This window comes from Phycodurus eques, chromosome 18 (genome assembly GCF_024500275.1).
Source record: "Phycodurus eques isolate BA_2022a chromosome 18, UOR_Pequ_1.1, whole genome shotgun sequence".
Taxonomy (NCBI): domain Eukaryota; kingdom Metazoa; phylum Chordata; class Actinopteri; order Syngnathiformes; family Syngnathidae; genus Phycodurus; species Phycodurus eques.
In genome coordinates, this window is record NC_084542.1 from 13349883 (window position 1) to 13355882 (window position 6000).

The following is a 6000-nucleotide window of genomic DNA, read 5'->3' on the forward strand; positions in this document are numbered from 1 at the left end:
AAACTACGGTGCAAAAAAACCCAAAAACAAACATGGATTATTCATGACCTTTAAACTGATATTGGATCAATTGTCAGTCAAATGTCACTCAGGAAAATGATGAAAATAGACAAGTTGGTAGGACATTTTACCTCTACTGCTAGGGTCGTCTAAAATTGGATTTAATTAATAGCAAATGGATTTTTGCTCTGACAAAGACTAAACATCTCTGAAAGGTGGTAGAAATATCTGTACAGAATTGTAACTGCTGAAAGGGAAATAAATTGGTTTGACATTGAGGCCATCTTACATCTGATATAATCAAAATTTTAATTTTTGCAACTCGGTAAGTCATGTGTCAGATATCGTTCAAAGTCAACAGATTTCAAGCATCCCCGAAAGTACAAAATTGTGACCTTGATGTTTCCCTCCTGCTATGCTAGGCTCATCTTGTGTCTGATGTGCTGCAAAGTCAGCGGACGATCTAATAGTCCCTGAAAATCTGTACAAAATTGTGACCGATATAACACTGAAACGGAACTCACTTTTTGAGCTCAGCTTCTGAGGATGTCTAAAACCATTCAAAATCAATATGGTAGTAATTGAGCCTTTACATTCAAAAAGGATCCTCTCATTCCTCTATGTAAAGACTGAGGTACAGTACGAACGCGGCGAAAACATTGATCAGTGCGCTGCAAACGCGCGCTGAAGTCTGTCCATTTGTACATCCAAACCACCAAAGAAATGACTTTTAATGAGCAAAGGAGCCCTGAAAGGGTATTTGTTCCAGTCCCGGAGGTCGGTTCCAGGGATGGAGAGAGAGGTGCGATATTGAGAGGCGAGAAAAGGAAGAGCTGTGGGCAAAAGGTTTAAAGTGGCTGTCCGTCGGAAAGGCGGAGAGCGGCCGACAGATAGCGAGCAGAGGGCTCGAAGACAGGATTGGAAAAAATAGAACAGTGAGGTAAAGAAGTTTTGGGAAATGGTCGAGTGGGAAAGTAGAGGAGGGTGGGGGGATTAGCTAGTCCGGTATGCTGGAGCTTCCGTCCCCTTGGCTGTGATAGGAATGCTGAATTATTCATGCAGCAACAAGGACAAAATCATTTTTTATATTGTGACCAGTGCTGTGCGGTGTCTTACAGGGGGGCGTCTTGAATCAAAATGAGTCAAAAGCAGTTGGATTCTTGCCATATTTTGTTAATCACAAATTGCATAGAGCAGACACACGGAGTGCAGCACGCAAGGTCTAACCAGCCAAATATACAATTGTTAAGTTACTCGGAACAGCAGCGTACACGAAAAATATGCATCCCCCCAAAAGTCCCCCAAAAACAATTAGTTTATATTTAATTTAACACAAATAAAACAAAATAAAAGATAATATGAAGAATTACTGTGGACCCTCAAATACTTGGTTGGGCATGTCCGCAGATTTTGTTTTTTAAATCCCTTTTTTTCCAATTTTGGAATTTTTAAAAATATTATTTTATTTTCAACCCCAAAAATGCGTCTTAGTGGTTTATCCCCGCTTATTCAAGAATTTTCTGAGTTTAAAAAAATATATATTTTCCAATGCAATTATCATGATTGTCAATTATCCGCAGATTTTCACTATTCGCGGTCCAACCTGGTCTCTATCTCCTGTGAATAGCGGAGGTCCTCTGTAAACAAGCTTGTAGTGTTTTTACTGTGCATACTGTATTATTTGTGTTGGATGTGTGCCTTTAAGGGGTGTGGCCTAGTGACTGACATCAGATCAGGAGCTTGAGTCGGATTGACTCGGTTAGGTTAGTCTGTCTGTGATAATTTGGGCGCCAGTTGTGGCCTACAGCAGCTCCTTGAGAGTTCTCATTTTTGTAATTGTGTGTTTGACTGTTCATCCTGTAAACATCTGAAAAGTGCATCAGTTCCTGGTTTTCCTTGCCAATATACAAGGGTGTTGCAGAAGCTAAAAAAGCAAAACAAAACACAAAAATTGACAGAAGAAAGATCCAACATCAAGGTACCACTGTATTGTCAAATGTGTGGTTGCTTTGGCACTGTCAATAAACTACATGGCTTTCTGTCCAATTGAAGGAAAGAGTAGTCTTGGGGGGATTAGCTAGTCTGGTATGTGGGGAACTACTGGTCTCCCGCACATACTGTTAAAGTCACAGAAGCTGCTGCCCAATATGAGCATTGTCGTTGTTGAATAATTCCTCATCAGCAGCAAGGACACAGGGCTGTGTTGATACAGTGACGCGTGGATGGGGAATTTGCGAAGGCCCTAAAAGTGGAGGGCTGAAGCAGAAGTTAATTCACATAACTGCAAGATCTGACCTCCCACACCTACGGGATCTGAACTACTCCCTGGCCGGGAGATCGTTTATCCTTGTCACGACCCCATTGTCCACTCAAGGCTTCAATGTGGTGCAAAGAGGCAGCAGCCAATGAATTGATTTAAAAAAATACAAATAAAAAAAATAGTGGTAGCACTCCAAACTGTTCAACAGGTACACAGGCAAGTGTTGGTATGTTTCACCTAATAAATAAAACCTCAGCAAAGGCTGGACAATTGTAGACATGCTACAATTGTGACCAAAGCCACGCCACTCAGTGGCGTGTATGAGCACGATTCTCGAGCACGGTCATTCATAGTGGAATGCAATTACGAAAGTGTGTCGTTGTGATAAATAGTCACCGTGAATGCTGTCCGACTTCAGCAAAATAGCACTATAAACACTAAGATATCATTCGCACTGTGAACAAGCCAACGTTGGCCACGGCTGCTTCACTGATGGCATGACTTTTCCTGATAGCGTCACTAAAACACAAAATCAGAATCAGAATCATCTTTATTTGCCAAGTATGTCCAAAACACACAAGGAATTTGTCTCCGGTAGTTGGAGCAGCTCTAGTACAACAGACAGTCAATTTACAGAACACTTTGGAGACATAAAGACATTGACAAAAAACAATTGTGCAAAAAGAGGCAAAGTCCTCTAGCACTTAGAGCAATTCGAATGACTAATATTGCAATAGTCCGGTGCAATGACCATTGTGCAAAGGGCGCTGAGACTTGAAGGAGTGTATGCGGTATAAAGTGACGAGTAGTGCGATCATGTGGGACAATGTTGGTTGTGCAAATGTTACGGATACTCCTCAATCAGTGTGCAAATGGAGCAGATGCTACTCTGGCATGAGTGGCCAGTATATGCAAATAGTGCAGCATGGCGAGACAACTACTGTGAGTGCACGAGTAATACATAAGTGGCCCCACAGAAATGTGACAACGAACTCAAGTCAAAAAATTGCCAGCTTGTTGTGATGGAATTATAGGTTAGCTGTTTAAGAAGTTGATTGCAAGAGGGAAGAAGCTGTTGGACTGTCTACTAGTTCTAGTTTGCATTGATCGGTAGCGCCTACCTGAGGGAAAGAGCTGGTGACCGGGGTGCGGAGGGTCCGAGAGGATTTAGCATACCCTTGTCTTAGTTCTGGCAGCGTGCAAGTCCTCAAGTGTGGGTTAGGGGGTGTATAAGTTTGAAGTTTTTTTTAGAACGTAAAATTTATTCGAAAATGTAGATGTGATAAATGTACCTGCGTCGCTTCTGACTTCTCTCAAGTGCCTGGGGTCCCGTCGCTCTGCTAACCCGTGGCCGATAGTCGGCCGCTCATTAAAAATTTGGTTGCCGAACCCTGTGCAACACTACACACAGTTGGTTTCGGCCACGTGGGCCTTAGTGATTCTCAGAGAGGACCACGTGTTAAAGGGTGACATTTGGACGCATTTGCTCACATGCTATTTGTGAGGTGCGCGTCAGGTCACATTCAGCACCACGCAGCATTGAGCCTCATGTAAATGTGTGACATTTTAAACTGGAGGCTAAGCGGTCCCCTCCACGGGCTGTGTTATTATCTGTGGCTCCTTTTCACCCCATGTCTTGTACAGTGTGCAGGCCTAATTAGATGCTGCAGAATGTACAAGAGGTTTTATAAGACTGTGTGTGTGCGTATGTGTGGAGCCGGAATCTTTCATGAATTTGGCCTGGAGATAGTTATCGTGGCCACGCATGATACGGCGGCGGCGTTAATGGGAAGCGGGCCGCCGGCTGCTCGGAACCCGCCCGACGAGGGATTACACTGGGAAGTGATCACAGGGAAGACTTGATCAGAGCAGCTGAGGCACCAGGCAGCTCATTACGGGCTGCAGTGAGCTCAGTGGCGTGCGGCAGCAAACAGGAAGTGGAGTACACTCACTCGCTGCTGCCGCTCCGGTGTGATTAAAACCTATTGTTCGTATGCAGGGGAAAAAATGGCCGTTGGTTCTGTTCGTTAAAAAATGTGCAACTTCTTATTCGGGCCTCGTTTTAACGGTACTCGGACCGCTTTGTATTCGCGCATGCAAAAAATATGTCAATCCCGTGTTACAGTGCGATGCACACTTCAAACAAGTTTTCATGCTCAGAGAACAGAATGAGTCGCTCATTTAATAAAAAATAAAAAACAGCATCAAAACACATTTACATTGGAGATCTAATTCATGGCTCCTTAACATATTAGAAAACGAATTCAACATTCTTTAAATTGTACTTTTTTTTTGTTTGTTTGTTTTGTCATTACATTTTTTTGCACTACACATTTTTACATTGTTTTTTTTTTTTAATTAAAATTTATGTTTCATGAAATGTAACTTTTTTTTTTTTTACACATTTACAATGAATTTTACCAAAAGAATATTTATATTATTTTCACAAATTGTTTTTCATTTTACTGTTTTTCCCCCACAAATTTATTCAGTTTGGGCATTTTTACAAATGTATATATTTAATGTACAAATGTTCACTAATTTACAATTTTAAAACAGATTTAACTTGACAATTACATTTTATTAAGTTTTTAAAATTCTTCCCAAATTCACATTCCTTTACAAAAATAAATTTTGTATACGTTAACTAATCTAAAATATTCTGTTCTCGTTCACATTTTTTAACAAATGTACATTTTGAAAACATTTAAATTTTTTTACATTTTGATTTTTTTAACCATTTATTTTGTAAATGTTTGTGTTTATTTTACTTTTTTACAAACAATTTGTTGCAATACATTATTTGTATCGAAATAGATTTTTACAACAAATGTTACATTTGCTACAGATTTGATTCTTATCTAAAAAACCTTTAACAATATAACTATTTTCACAAATCTACAAATTATTGATTGTGCAGTTTAAAACAATTTTTTAAAAATTAATGTTACAGTTTTGCAAATAAAATGAAGATTTTTTTTTTATTTTGTTTTACAAATTTTACAATATTCGTTTTATGAATGTATTTTTTTGGGGGGTATGTAAATTGTTGTAAACAGAAAAATAGTTTTATATCAATATAAAACAACACATACTGCGAGATTAGTGGCAGTTTTATAACACTGCCCCTACCTTGGTGTTTGGTGGAAATGATATATACTAAAAACATCTATATATTGATTGTGAATGGTCTAGCGTGTGCCATTGTTATGCACAACAGCACAGATGCTGGTGCCTCTGTTGCGGCACCGCGTGTGATTTAATCAAGTTAGCCGATGCCGATCTGTCACGCGTAACTGTGGCTTTGACTGCATTCCGCGAGATGTGAATTAGCACAGTGGCGGTGAATGAAAAACACATTACCGTCACATGACTGTAAAAAGATGAGAAGTCAGCATAGGAGACGCTGATTGGAAGCGATACAAAGCAGCCGTCCTGGAATAATTGCGATAATTTCTGTAAAGGACTTATTTTTGTGATGAATGCATCGGGGAAATGAAAGTGACTAGCTATTAAATGCATAACCGACATGAAGCTTAGTTCATGTTAGACCAGCTTTCAGTGAACTAAACTGTGAAGTTAACATATCTCCACCTACCTTTGTGTTAGTTTTTTTGTTTTTGTTTGTTTGTTTTTTACCTATTGTCCGAAAAGTTGTTGGCCAGACGAGACAATAGTTGTGGCAGGATTCGTGTCTGCTTACCATGACAGTGAGACTGCCAACAATGCCCTGAGCATCT